Genomic DNA, 14,952 nt, shown 5'->3' with positions numbered 1-14,952 from the left:
TTTAGGGGTGTTCCCGCATCTCTTTTTCAGCCAAGATGGATGATTTCGGCAGCTGTATGTACACAGAGCGTTTCAGGTGAATAAATAGTTCATGGACCCAAAAGGCAGTCAGCAGCAGGCCCGGATTTGTGTAGCTGAGGTGTTCATTCTTGACACATAGCACTCAGCATTTTTCACAACAGAGTCACACCGTTCTCTGGGGCCGTTTGTGTCCGTCACAGGAATACAGGTGCTTAGAAGCACCTTCTGCAGGATGCATTGTGAAGTACAAATACATTGTACATTGAGTCAGTGATTGACATTGAGTCAATGTACATTGATACATTGGGTCAACACGCCAGGGACAGGAGGGAGGATAGTGGGTCATTATGGCACCTTAACAGTTTCTCGTTGATCATGCGATAGAGTTCAACTTCAACTTAACTTTGGACCTGCTGGTTCAATAATTGAATTTAATCGCCTTCGTGAAATAATCTTCAATACCAGCTGAAGGGTCTGCCATCTTTTATCAGGTTGGCTTCTGTTCTTCGGCTGCCCAGCGTTTCTTCATAATTCAGTTCTAAAGCAATCGCAGCAATCCTAGATCTTCATGACTGCCATTCTCCGGAAATTAGATCGCATGCCTCACTTTTGTTCACTCAGAAGAATGGGGGTGAGGGAATTCTTTGGGCCATTCAGGGAGAGACACATCCTTTAAGAAAGTTGCGTCTTATTAAATTTTTCCCGACAAAGCGTCTCTTACCTTTAAAGCCTCTCCTTCGATTTGCTTCGATCCCGCTTTTTATCTTTCTTATTTTCAAATTGTATTATGTTCATGCTGTGTAATTACCAATTCGGTCCCCTTACGTCTTTTAAAGACCTATTTTAAATTGTGTGTCTCATTGAATGACACATTCACTTAGACATGCGCTGTATGGCTTTACATCCACTGTATATTTTGTGGAACCATTTTATTCAAACTCTGCCCAGTCATCTCCGGTGTCTTGGTCAATCCCACATTCTCTTCTCTAAGATGTTTGGGACCTGCTACTTCTTCAACCCATTTATAAAGCTCTCACTTTATCCGATTCCTTTATGATAGATGAAGAGATAGTCCTTACTGGATAGAGGTTCTTCTTTTGTAGCATAGATTGTGAGAGCACCTGAGAACCCAAAACATCTTCAAGTGATTATTCTCCAGATTATTACTGTTTGGGGCTTATTAAATATCTCACAGGGATTCCTAGGGTCTCCCTACCCACTGTCCTTTCCCTAAATATTTATCTTCTCCCCGATGCTATACCCAGCACCAAAGATCCCGGTACATTGCTGTGTGGCAGTGAAGATTCATTCAGTCCAAAATTAACAAGACAGATTCCCCCTCATTGTCCAGGGCTCCTTCACTGGCCCAGATCGGGGAACGTGAAAACGTGAGGTCCAGTCCTGGCTCTGTCATGAGTTGACTGTGTCGCCTTGGGCAAATCACTTGCCCTATACACACCTTAGTTTCTCATTTAGAAAATGCGAGGTTGGACTAGGTGATATCTAAGGTTCCCTGTAGCTCTAAGAATCAATGAGTGCGACTCATCAAATGATTTTATCCAAATTCAAAAACTTAAGATCTCAGCTTTTCTTTAAGAAGTTATCTTTATTTTTTAAATTCTCTAGTTTAATCATTAACATAATATGAATTCTTATTTTAAAAAAAAGTCATAGCAATTCTGTTTTTCCATTGTTTAATTAGCCGAAGATATGCCCCCTCAACCCATTCCACTTTCTCCAGGTACCCATTTAAAGACATCAAATCTTGGTGTTTAATTTAGGACTGTCATTCTTCCTGATTCAGTGGTAAGAGACATAGAGCCCCAGATAGAAAAAAATCGTAGAAAAGGGAACATGGACCTTAAAGCCTCTGAAATGATCAGTTTCTAGGAATGAGGAATTAGGTAACTTCTCAAAAATACCTCTGAAAGTTTATGGAGATCACTTTTCTCTAAAAACTAAAATCTACTGGGGCACCTGGGTGGCTCAGTCGGGTAAGCATCTGACTCTTGATTTCGGCTCAGGTCATGATCTCACGGTGCGTGGACTCGAACCCAGCATCGGACTTTGGGTTGATATCGTGGAGCCTGCTTAGGATCCTCTGTCTTCCTCTCTCTGCTCCTCCCCTGCTCGATAGCTCTTTTCTCTCTCTCTGTCTCTCTCCCTCTCCCTCTCTCTCTCTCAAGGTAAATAAACATTTTTTTAAAAAATTATAATCTATTGGAAATTAGAGATTATATAATTTCTCAACTATACCTCTAAAATGTTAAGCTAATGTAGGGAGAACGCACGTTCAGAAAATACACATGGTCAACAAACCGATTACTAATGTCATTTGTGATTCATTATTATACACTACCGTTGTCTCAAATATTCTTTTTATAGCAACCTACTTTGACGTACAAGGTTCAGTGGGCTTGAGGCACTGGCAAATGCCATTTGCAATTCGAGGTGCCTTATTTATCCACAACTAACAATATAATAAGTTTATAATGATACTCCTTCACCCAGTCCCCGCCCCATAGTTCCTCTTTGTTGTCTCATTTGTCTAGACTTGCATTCAAGAGTTTTAACCACCCGTTTCCAGGCACAGAGCCAGGTGCCTTCTCCGGATCTTTGTTTCATACTTAATACTTTTTTGCCTTTCAACGCTGGGATAAACTGATCCCCTAAATAACCGGAGGTTTCTGCACCAGTAACCTAATTCCAGTTGGGTGTTGACTTGTGCACTCATGCTTGAGGTTGTAAGTCACTACCCGCGTCTTGGGCTCTAGATTGCAAGTCAGGCGGTGTTGATGCCTGCGTCCCGACACCAGCTTTTCATATGGTGCTAAGAATCTCGATTTCGATACTTCACCCCACGTGTTTGTCTAGCTTATTAGTCCACGGCATTCGTCATTGTTACAGTTTTCATCTTCTCGCTCCCTGGGGGCTCTCTTACTCCTGCCAGCGTCTCCTTCAGGTTATTCGATTACAGCCTTCATTGCCACTGAAAAAAATAATCGCCAGCGATGTTCAACCTGTGACAACTGCCTTTTCCACTCTCCGCCATTTTGTACTCTTTTTGGCCTACTGTCAAACTCATGAAAATTCCGATATAATAGCCTTTAACCAGCTGCTGCATTCTGTTAGGATTTCTTTCACCTTTTTATGTTGCATCCTCCCATATGGGCAAACCACACGGAGCCAAGAGCTGGGATTCTCTTGCTTTCTTAATGAGTTAGAAAATGATTCTTCTGTGTTCTTGACTGTCAGAAGAACTCAGGAATCCCAAACTTGTGTGCAGTATGTTCCTGCAAAGAAATAGCACACTGGGGCAGACCGACAGGGCAGCTAGCCCAGAACTCGGTCCCACATGCAGACACCAGTGGCTGTTTGCATCATCAGCCCGTTGGCATTGGGTTTATCCGGCGGTTTCTTACACTCTTCCCCTCTCCACTTCAGCCTTGGTTTTAGAAGAGTAAGGTGCATAAATGTGCTGATTTCTACTTAAAGAAATAAAGGGAGATCTCAGTCCCTCTTCAATCTGCATTTTTTAACCTCGAGTGCTGTGGAATTCAGTGAATACAATGATATTTACCCAAAGTAGACTTTTTTTAATGTTTATTTTTTTGTTTTGGGAGAGACAGAGAGAGAGAACAAGAGCGTGTACACATGCATGCATATGAGCAGGGGAGGGGCACAGACAGAGAGGGAGAGAGAGAATCCCAAGCAGCCTCTGCACTGCTGGTGCAGAACCTGATGCAGGGCTCGATCCCTCAACCCTGGGATCACGACCTGAGCCGAAATCCAGACGTCACGCCCAACCGACCGAGCCACCCCGGGCGTTTTCCCAAAGGAGACTTCAGCCTCACATCCCCTTACACCCCCTTTTCATTTTCATCTTCCCAGTCTGAGAAATTCTAATCCTTTTTAGGTTCTTAGTCTGTCCTTGAATGACAGGCAAGTGTTCCCCTTGATCGTCTTAGTTGCCTCTCCCTGGATCTTTTCCAGCTCTGTTACGTCTTCCTTGGGACGTAGTGACCGGAGTGGCCCAAATGTCGGTTATTAAATGTGTTAGCATTGTCTGCAGTCTCCACTCACTCATGAAGAAGGTAAATGCTGTTCGCTTTCTCCCATTGGTGCAGAAATGGAGAAACCAATTGAGGTCATAGCCTCTTCTACCTCTGTTAGTTCTGGCTAGAGTCTGGTTTGCTACTATTTTTCTGTGACACCGGCTGAAATGTTTGACCTTATATTTCTGCCAGCCGGCCCTTAGGAAGGGTTTGGTTTTTAGACGAGCGGGTCCTCTCCTCTTTTAAAGGCACTGCTGTTTGTAAAGACTGGGAGGCATTCACTAATGAAACTCAGTGGAAAACCGGCTGACTCAGTCGCCAGTAAGGCCTGTCAGCAGGTTCCCTTCCTAACTATCACTGAAGCACTTCACCGAAGAGTGAAAAAAGGGTTCCGGGAAACATGCTAACTGATCAGCTTTTTTTTTTTTTTTTCACATCCAACGCTCACGAAGCAACTCACGTCCACAGGAGTGTCTCTCTCTTCCCGCTGGTTGTTTTGGGCGTTGTACACGTTGCTGTAGATGTTGTCTGATGACCCTGATCGACCCTTCCCTCACCTCCCAATCCCAGGCATGTTTCTGTACTTACCTATTGCGTGGGGGTTGCTCACAGCCTTCTTGAGCACTTTTTCAGATTCCAAATCCCTCCCATATCTAATGCATATCTCGCGCGTGTTCTTGCTCCGGTTCCCCGTTACTTGTGCCGAGAGTCGCTCTGATTCAAGTTGAGGTGAGCATATTTGTTCCTTTGAGTTCCTGATTGCTATTTCAGTACCTGTATTTATAGAGAGAGGAAGGCGCAGTGAGCTCTGTCTCAGCTTTAACAGCAACCGATGTGCTAAGTACCTGCGTTGGCTGGCTTGCAGCGGATACATTATCTGAGAAGGAGACAGGCTCTGATCATAAAGAACACCGGATTATGACATCCAAGTGTGAGAAATCAGCCGACTAACCCAATCAAAGGAGGGATGTGGAAACTCAGACCACAGTGAAGCCGACTTGAGTCAACATTCCTGCAAGAGTGGGCGTCTGATGGACGGGCACACTGGGAGCAGTCGCAGCAGGCAATTTATCTCCTACTGTGCAACTCCCTCCCCTGGTTCCTCATTGGCTGAGCACTACAGAAGTTGCACCCTTACCCGGAAGTCGCCTGTGCCCACGTAAGGCAAAGAGTAGTCTGATTAGAGCAAATGTACGTTCCTTGAGGTGACGCAGGGGCCGCCCTTCTTTGGCGCATGCTCATTGCCAAGCCCGCAAAAAAGAAGCCTGAGAAACAGAGAGGGGAGGAGCCGGAGCGTGAAGCGTCTAAGGGTTTGGGACTCCATTGTTGGGGGTGCGGGAGGGTCCGTACGTATTTCCAGTAGGTTGTAAACCTATTGTTAACTAGACAACACAGTATCTCTGAAAATGAATCATCTCGCTCCTCACCCAACTTAGAAAATACTCCCCTATGTCTCATTCCTGATACCTTACTGTCCTAGGAATGATACCAGTCTTCTGACATTCACTTTAAACATTGGTTAAGATTGGCCCAGCTACGTGCTCTATGAGACTAGTAAATAGACCAGGCATCAGAAGGCTTGAAATCTAGTTCTGGCTTTGCTATCAGCTAGCAATTTTTTTTTTTCAGTTTTATTTACTTAAGTATTCTCTACGCTCAGCATGAGTCTGAAACTCATGACCCTGAGATCCAGAGTCCCACGCTCTCCCGACCGAACCAGCCAGCACCGCCCCCCCCCCTCCACTAGCTATTTGACCACAGGTGAATCAGTTACGTTTCCTCGGCCTCAGTTTCTCTGTCAGTCACCTAAGGGGGCTGAATCACGGGATATCCCATGTCATTCCCAGCCCCGACATTCTCCGATTTTATGAATGTTGACTTTGAAAGAAAAATTGTTTATAGCACTTTTCCAGAGGAATGGAAATGGATCTTCAGATCACCCTTGAGAATTCTTACCGCACCGTCACTCTTCTCGGGATAAAGGACAAATAGTATTAACCCTTTTTTTTTTTTTTTTTTTTTTACTTTACTGTTTAGCACCATTGATAATAGGAAGTGGATGTAACGGGAAATCAGCTGTCTGATTTCAGCTGTCAATCTTTGAAGATACTGGTGAATATCTGTGGGTAATTAAATTTGTGAAATCTCTGCCAAAAACCTGGTGCTCTGACTTTTCAAAAGGCTTTAGTACACAAAGATAACCCAGAGGTCAGTCTTCTCTGCCGGGCTTTCTCCTCCACAGCTTGATGGTTCCAAAGGTCACATTAGCTGAGTCTCATTAAGCTTTGGGACCACAATGAAGGAATAGTCAGTAATGAATAACTGATGACAGAATCACGAAAACAACTCCGTTTACGTTGTTCACGGAAAGAGACTGAATGCGACACCATTGTGTCACGGAGTCCCCGTTCCGGCCTTTGGTTATGTGGCCCTCGTTGGCAGGTGTCGATGTTGGTATCTTCTGCGTCTCGGAGGTTCGTAAACAGTATCTCACAACCTTCCTTATAGTTTCAGAAGCTCCAACACGTAACCTTGACTGAAATGGCAGCCTCCGTGAGGATAGGCGCTGTGTCGCTTTCCCAGCCCAGTGCCTCACGGACAGCATGTGCCCAGTAGATACTGGAATGAAGGAAGGAACGCACACCAGTAATAGCACGTGCCTTACACGTTGCTGCCTACTTTTACCTTCAGAAAATCTTCTAGCGTCTCTGTGTCAGTTCCGATGTGCCGCCCGAACGGGTCTCCTATATCCTCTAGACATCAACTTTAATATGAGAAAGCCTGCTGAGTCTTTTATGGAGTTAATCGTGTCGCCTCTAGCAGGTGCCTAGGAGAAAATCCTTAGCACGCGAGTCTGAATGGAATATACCAAATCCTGGGATCTACTTTCTGTTCTGTGTTTATCTAACAGTATGATTTCGGGTACAACTGAGCCCATCTGGGACTGAGTTTCCCCATCAACAATAAGGAAGTAGAAGTAGCTAATGCCGGAGATCACTCTGAGCTCTGGCTTTCTTTGTTTCCAGGCACCTGGGGTCTTTTTTTTTTTTTTCTACTTCTGATTTTGTAGTGATCAGTAGAGCTTTGAATCGATCAACCACTGTGCTCACGAAGCATTTGTATGCAGGAGCTATTTGGGGGGGGGCCGGGATGTAGTGGCCCCTAAATCTTACGAGAATGGCATCGATTAGGTTTTATTTACAAAGATTTATTTACAAAGATTTTTTGTAGCATTCTGTGCGTTACGTGTGATGGTTAAAGTTGGCGGCATGGATGCGTATACACGGATACATATACACGGATGCATAGGCACGGATGCGTGGCAACCATAGTTTTGTAGACAAGCCACAACCTCTCTTACGTTACCCAGGTATGGCGTTAGCGTCCCGTGACTCATTCGTGGCGCTTTTGGGAATGTGAGAGTGTGCACAAAATGTATTTAGGCCTGTTTCCCTGAAAGAAGAAGAGTAAATCATTTCAGCTCTTTGTTCGTTTTCTTTCTTAACTTTCTCAAACGTGCGCTTGGTTCCATAATCACGTGGTAGAAAAACACATGGGCTGTCACATCAGATAAACCCGCGTGCGACGCCCAGGTTCATCATACTCTGTGTTATTTAAACCATTTGCTTCACCTCACACCCATTCTACTTTCTGGCACGTAAGGAATATGAATTGGCTTTCCTTCTCTTCTCTGAAAGGGAGTCGAAGTCTAATGGACGGTTACGAGATACGGCGTGTCGGATGTGTACGAAAACACAGCTACATGTTTAGAATGTTTTCTGGGACACAAATAGGTCCTTGATCAAATCAGTTTATTTTCATTTTTGGAGTTCCCACGTAATTTGGGGTATGTGTGAATTCCCAAACATTCCTGAGCCGCTCCTAGGCTTCTCTAATTGCTTCTTATCCTGTCCCCCTGGGAAGCAGCATCCTGTTGCCTTGACAAAGGTCAGCAGCAGCCCAGACAACATTTGAAAATAACTTAATAACCTTGAACTGCCTCTCCCCTTTGGATAATTTCCTTAGAGCATTAGCCCTTTGAACACTGACCTGGTTGCAGAAAATGTCCCTCTCTCAGCGGGAAAACCCAAATCCCATTCAGTCTTCCCTGCTTCGGTCCAGGGGATTGGGGCCGAGGGGGAGGGTGGGAAGGCAGGGGAGCTTGGGAGCTGAACAGTGGGTAGGGAGAAGGCATTCTTTCCGGGAGAACATTCGTGCGCACACACACACACACACACACATACAATTTCTTCTTTAAAAAAAATAACCTGAGTGCATTATATAAATCAGTGCTGTCACATTGCAAACTTTAAAAATCACTCTACGAGAGAGAAAAAAAAAGAAATCTCTGCTTTCGGCAGTCTGCAAAGCTCCTCAGAACAGGTCCTGTGTGGGGCTTAGCCCACTGTGAGCATTGAGCGGTCCTTCTGAAATTTCCAGTAGCTTTTTCTGTTTTGCTTTCTCAACTTATCCATACCCATCTTGGTCCCCGAAGCCACTGCGGGTCACGTGGTCAGTGCAAAGATTAATTTTTAACTTGCTTCTTTGTTGTTTTAGAAGGAATTTGTTGTGGTGGGGGTGGTTGTTTCCTTTAGGTTTAGTCACTTTTCCTCGGACTTGAGCTTTCTATAGAGGCATTACCTCATAGTTACCATCCACGTCATTGAGACGGGATGAAAGCAAAGTTTAATGTGTGCCTACTAAGTGCTAAGTGCTGGACTAGCTGTGTATCTTCCCGCCTATGAGGATGGCCCCATTGGTTGTTATCCAATAAAGAGGACACGGCTGAGACTCAGAGGTTGGTGGCTTAGGTGATGCTCATAATGACGCGGTTTTGCATCTTTCCCACCAACCCTGTGACATCAGCAGGCTTTCCCCCCGTCTAGGACTCCCACAGTCCCCAGTCTCAGTGCTCACATGCGTGCTCCGGAAGGTCAGAGCTGCTTGAAGCTCCCAGGGCTAGATGCATTGAACTTGGGGAGGAGATGGTTGCTGCCCCCTGAGGGCAGAGGCCAGCTTAGCCCAGATGCGTAAGGTTGCGAGTGGAGACTTATTTGGGGGTAGAGCGGTTCAGGATTGAGAGAAAAAACATTTAATAAAGGGGTGGAGAATAGAGATTTAAAAAATGATAGTACCCAGAAACACCTCACTTGTTGCTCCCAGCCGGTTCGGCTTCCTAGTATTGGTGGTTAAACACCTGCTCTTAGCGTAACGAAGTGCGGCCACTCCAACACTGTGTGGCCGCCATCTTGGACATCACCTGCGTTCCCCTATAGGCCTTGCCTGCACTGCCGGTGGTTTTTCCTTGGCTTTCCTGCCGTCAGCTTCTGCCACCCGACTGTTGCACAGGCCGAATTTCCTCTTTGCTACTTTTGGCAATAAAAGGCAAGAAAAAATAAAATGGAGCAAATACCTGGTGAGCCCGGATCCTACCACCTCCATGGGAGTTGAGGAAGCAGACAATTTCTGGCGCTCACGCCCTCCCACTTCCATCAGGGCTTCCCTAAGGTGAGAGTACGGCCAGAAGAGTAACCTGATAGATGCCATGGAATGGGTTTCTCCTCAGACTCCCAGTTCTAAGACTTTTCAGAGGTTAGCACACGGTCAACTCAGGTGGACTAGAACAGCTCGTCAAGAGGCTTTTCAACGCCAGAGCATGTCCTTGAACTTGATTCCATCCTCCCCTTCCAGCAACAAATGACATCTCATCTGCCTCATAAATCCCAGGCCTATGGTTCTAGTCTTACAAAGGAAACACATATGGCCTATGGCCATAAGTTATGGCTTCCCAGTCATTGAGCATTGGGTCACCCCATGTATCACATGTGGAGAATCTCCCCTTATTGCAGTGTTGTCTCTGGGTTTATGATCGTAACGACATGGTGGGAAAGAAGTCTTTCCTATACCGTCTCCCAGATGACTTAAAACCACCAAACCAGTGGGGGAAATTAATATGTTTTCACAGATATAGATTTCCTATAGATTAAGAGAAATCTCTACCTGAATATTTAGTCACCCTCTACTAATATAAAAATAGAAGTGCTTTACCAAATATGAGGCCAGGCTAATGCTTTCTTCCTCACTCTTATATCAATACTGCATTAACTTTTCTGCAAAAAAAAAAAAAAAAAAAAAATCCCACCAAATAATAGGGAAGAATGAGCTCTAGGTGGAGCAGGAGGGGCCAAGCCTCAAAAGTATGGCAAAAGTTTGGGGCGCCTGGGTGGTTCAGTAGGTCGAGCGTCCGACTTCGGCTCAGGTCATGATCTCGCCGTCCATGAGTTTGAGCCCCGTGTCGGGCTCTGTGCCGACAGCTCGGAGCCTGGAGCCTGCTTCGGATTCTGTGGCTCCCTCTCTCTCTGCCCGTCCCCCGCTCATGCTCTGCCTCTCTCTCTCTCTCTGTCAAAAATAAATAAACGTGAAAAAAAATTTTTTTAAAGTATAGCAAAAGTTCAAAGTGTAAATAGAGCAAAGAGAATGAGAGCAAGAGAGAAAAGGAGGGGCAGAAGAGGGGAGGGAAGGAAAGGGTAGGAAAAATAGGCCTATGACTCCTTCCCTGGCGGTTGTGAGGGGGTCTGAATGACCTGTACTCAACAGACCACCTTATAAACATGCCAATGACCTCCCAGACCTCCTTGTTCGTCCCGTTCATGGCATTTTTAACTAGCAGAAAGATACCTGAAAGTCCTGTGTATAAAATGTTCTCAGCGGGATATACCCGGTCTGCCTTTTCTGCTTATGGTAAATAAACCTGGAATATATGGGTTTATGAGGGACGACTGCATAGGAAATGAGGCACAGTCACCTGAGCACTTTCCTGTTTTTGTCATTAACAAATTATCAAAAGGAAGCCTTTGGAGACTGAACTGGCTTCTCCTCAGTGTCGCTATTTCTGCGCACATTTTTGAAAAACGCTTCTGTTAATACGAAACCAGAGTGTGTCATAATGTGAAGGAACGGGGATGTTTTGGGAACGTGTCCTGATGATTTCAGGTTCCTCCAGGGAGAGAACGTTTTATCTGTGCCCGGTGTTTCCCTTATGATCCTTCAACTCATTAGTGGCGATTGGTACTAGATAAGAATCTGTGATTTATGGGACTCCAGTTTGAAATGCAGTCCTTTCTACCTATACAAAATGTAGTTATTTTACTTGAAAAATTCCTTTTGCAGTGAGTGGAAGGAAAGAAAAGCAGGAGGAGGGGGCCCATGTGTTTCCCCTTACCATGTGGTCCCCACTCCGAGGAAATCACAAGTCTAAGAAATGGCCAAGGTCAAGACTGCGGAGGGATATGGCCATTGTTTTTATAGGGGTTTTGAAGTTTTTTAAATGTTATAAAAATTTTGTACGTTCTATATTGAAAAGTATATAAATGACGTTCAATTTTACCTTAGAATAGATCTTAAAGAGAGCAAGGACCTCTATAACTGCCTTGAAGCCCTGAGTCGTCTTCACGCTTTGACTCTTTGGGATGTTTTGTTAAATCTTGTGATCCGTCACCTCTCCAATTAAGCTTTAAGCTCTTCGACGTTGCTTGAGCCTCATGCACCCTGCGTCGTCCTCAGCATGTCATTATCTCACACGTAAAAATGGCGAACAAATACTTGACGCTTTGTTTTGATTTTGCGGAAGAGTAAGTATATTTGCGGGAACTGAGCCGTGATCCTAATAAGTATTCTCATAAAGGAATAGATCATAACAGATCAAAGGCATTCTAGGGGCACCTAGGTGGCTCAGTCGGTTCAGTGTCTGACTCTCGATTTGGGTTCAGGTCATGATCTCATGGTTTGTGGGATGGAGCCCCACGTCGGGCTCTGTGCTGACAGCATGGAGCCTGCTTGGGATCCTCTCTCTCTCCTTCTCTCTCTGAACCCTCCCCTGCATGTGCACACACACATGCCTTCTCTCTCTCTATCAAAAGAAATAAAATATACTTTTTTAAAAAAGGCGTGGGGCGCCTGGGTTAGTAGGTTAAGTGTCCGACTTCATTGCAGATCATGATCTCGCGGTTCGTCAGTTCGAGCCCTGTGTTGGGTTCTGTGCTGACAGCTCCGTGTGCTGACAGCCTGCTTTGGATTCTGTGTCTCGCTCTTTCTGCCCCTCCCCCGCTCATGCTCTGACTCTCTCTCTCAAAAATAAAAGGCGTTCGGGGCGCCTGGGTGGCTCACTCGGTTAGGCGTCTGACTCCGGCTCGGGTCACGATCTCACGGCTTGTGAGTTTGAGCCCCACGTCCGGCTCTGTGCTGACAGCTCGGAGCCTGGAGCCTGCTTCGGATTCTGTGTCTTTCTCTCTCTCTCCCTGCCCCTCCCCTGCACACACTCTGTCTCTCTCTGTCTCTCAAAAATAAATAAAAACATTAAAAAAATTTTTTAAATAAAAGGCGTTCTATATGTTTTTATTCTAGGTAATCTCCCTGGCATTAGTTGTTTAAATTGTATTTTGAGGGCAACTTGAGCCATCCGCTCCTTCATTGTCTCTATTTTTGGTGGTTGAAAGCAGAGAGAAATGCTTGATGGTGTTGGTTGCCTCACTGAACTGTCCTGTGAACCGTAACTCTTTGGAAGTTGCTATTTTAGAGGAAGTACCGTCAAGTGAACGTATTCCTTTGGTAGCTCCCGTTGCCAAAAGTTACGAGGATATCTTAGGACAATGCCTTCAAATCCTATTCCTGGCAAAGTGCACAGGCTGCCTTCAGAAGCTCAGTTCGGTGAGTGCACATAAGCCTATGTCTTAATGTTAAAAGACTTTGAAGGAAGTTGGGATGAGGTACGTTGGTAGAATCTAAGAGAGACGTTGAGGCAGAGTCCTAGTGGCATCCAGCGGGGAAGAAAAGACCTCAAACTGGCGCTTAGTTATACGCACCCAGCTCTTGTCTTGCCCTGGTAAATATCAGATGCCATTAACAAGCACATATAAAATAGATTAATTGCATAAATGTCTAGCGTTAGTAAAAAGAGAGCCATGTTTTTTCAAATATGGTTTGGTTTTGTCTTTGGCGGGGGGAAAAGTCATCCCATTCTATCTTTTTCAATAGACTTTATTACTAAAGAACTTAGAGTTGTTTCTCTAACTCGTATGTCATATGCTCAGCTGCCAGGCCACGTCTTTTTACTATAAGCCCGGCAGAGGAACAAAAGTCACCCTTACTCAGCTCAGCCTCGTTCAGCATCAACAAAATCGCCAATTATATTCCAAGCCCTTGAATGTATTGCTTGAGAAGATGTATCAGCTCCCTTTCAAGGAAGCAGCTCAGTGTTGAGTTGGAAGTTTGATCTTTCTCTACTGGTTGGAAGATTCGAGCATACTAATCTTGTTTTGATTTGTGAACCGGAAAAGATTAGTCTGCAAGTATGGAGAAAACGTGTTCAAACCACAGAGTAATTTTTCCTGAGAAGTTATCTGACTGTAACTGTAACTATACCTCAGAGTACATCAGAGGGCTCAGATGTGGAACATTTCTTTAAAATTAAAACCTAAAAATCCTGACGTCTAATAGAATGTGTAAAAATAACTCCTATCTGGAGGATATGGGATGAGTAGAGGAATACCGAATAATCTCATCTGACAGTTTGGGCCATACCTTTATATTACTTGCTGTGGCCTTGAAAAACAGAGAATTAATTCAATAAAACATTGGGAAAAAAATTACATAAACATAAAATATTTTCAATTAAAAACACTGAATTGGAACGGGAGGAAAAAAATCTCCCAGGAAATCAGTATCGCTTGGGCAAGCATGAATCCCAGACCAGCGATATTTTTATCCAAATAACACCTAGTTCTATAGTGAACAAACACCTTTATCACCAAGTGTTACAAACAGAGAGTGAAGAAACGAGTACTTAGGGCTGTTAGATTTACTTCTCCAAGATGGTAACTGTATTCAGTTTCAGGCTTGAGTATAGCAACATCTGAATTTATTCACAGTACTATGTCAATTTAGGATTGCAAAATACAAATAGAGACGTGGTAAAAACACTTACGGTGATCGTTAAGAGTGGTGGCTGTAGGGAACAGATGATTGTTGTTGTATAGACTAATAATATACGTAAGGAAATCTGTGTGAAATCTAAGTTGGGCTATGAAACACCAAACTGGGGCACCTGGGTGGCTCAGTCAGTGAAGCATCTGACCTCGGCTGAGCTCATGATCTCGCAGTTCGTGAGTTCGAGCCCTGTATCGCGCTCTGCCCTGTCAGTGTGGAGCCTGATTGGGATGGTCTGTCTCCCTGTCTCTCTCCGCCCCTCCCCCACTCGCACTCTTTCTCAAAAATAAATAAATAAACATTTGAAAAAATAATAAAACACCAAACTAAGGCAGAGGTAAAATAATCAATCCATAGGAAATTAAATTTAGGCATAAGTACCGAAACCGTAAATTCTGTAGGTGTTAGAAAATCGTACGCACGGTAGTTCCGCACCCCCCTCCGCGATTTCACTTGGCACGGTTTTGGTTACCTGCGGTGAACCAGAAGCAGGTGATGCGCCTTCTGAAATACTGTCAGAAGGTCAGTAGCAGGCAAACGCTACATCCCAGTGTCGACGCCATTCACCTCGTTCCATCTCATCACGCAGGCATTTTCTCATCTCACATCGTCACAAAAGGAAGAAAGGCAAATACAGTACAATGAGCTCCTTAGAGAGAGAGATGACACTCACATAACTTTTACCATAGTTTCTCATTATAATCGTATCTTATTATTAGTCATTGTTGTTAATCTCTTACTGTGCCTCATTATTCTTGATACTTTGATTGGAGTACTCCGGTAAGTGTATCTTTCCAAGTTCCTAGTTTCTTATATCCTTTTCCAAGAAAGAAGACAGTCCTTTCAATGCCTAACTGCCCGGGACTACCTCCGATTGTCTTCTGTGACAGTT

General features: G+C 44.5%; 1 protein-coding gene across 16 annotated transcripts in view; it reads left to right on the top strand.

Annotated features, from left to right (window-relative positions):
- DMD (dystrophin) overlaps positions 1–14,952 on the top strand; it is a 2,379,610-nt gene that overhangs the window by 2,172,577 nt on the left and 192,081 nt on the right. The window lies entirely within an intron of this gene.

The sequence above is a fragment of the Felis catus genome, chromosome X, assembly GCF_018350175.1.
Source record: "Felis catus isolate Fca126 chromosome X, F.catus_Fca126_mat1.0, whole genome shotgun sequence".
Lineage (NCBI taxonomy): Eukaryota > Metazoa > Chordata > Mammalia > Carnivora > Felidae > Felis > Felis catus.
The sequence above is the reverse complement of the archived record's forward strand: the minus strand, read 5'-3'. Positions and strand labels throughout refer to the sequence as shown.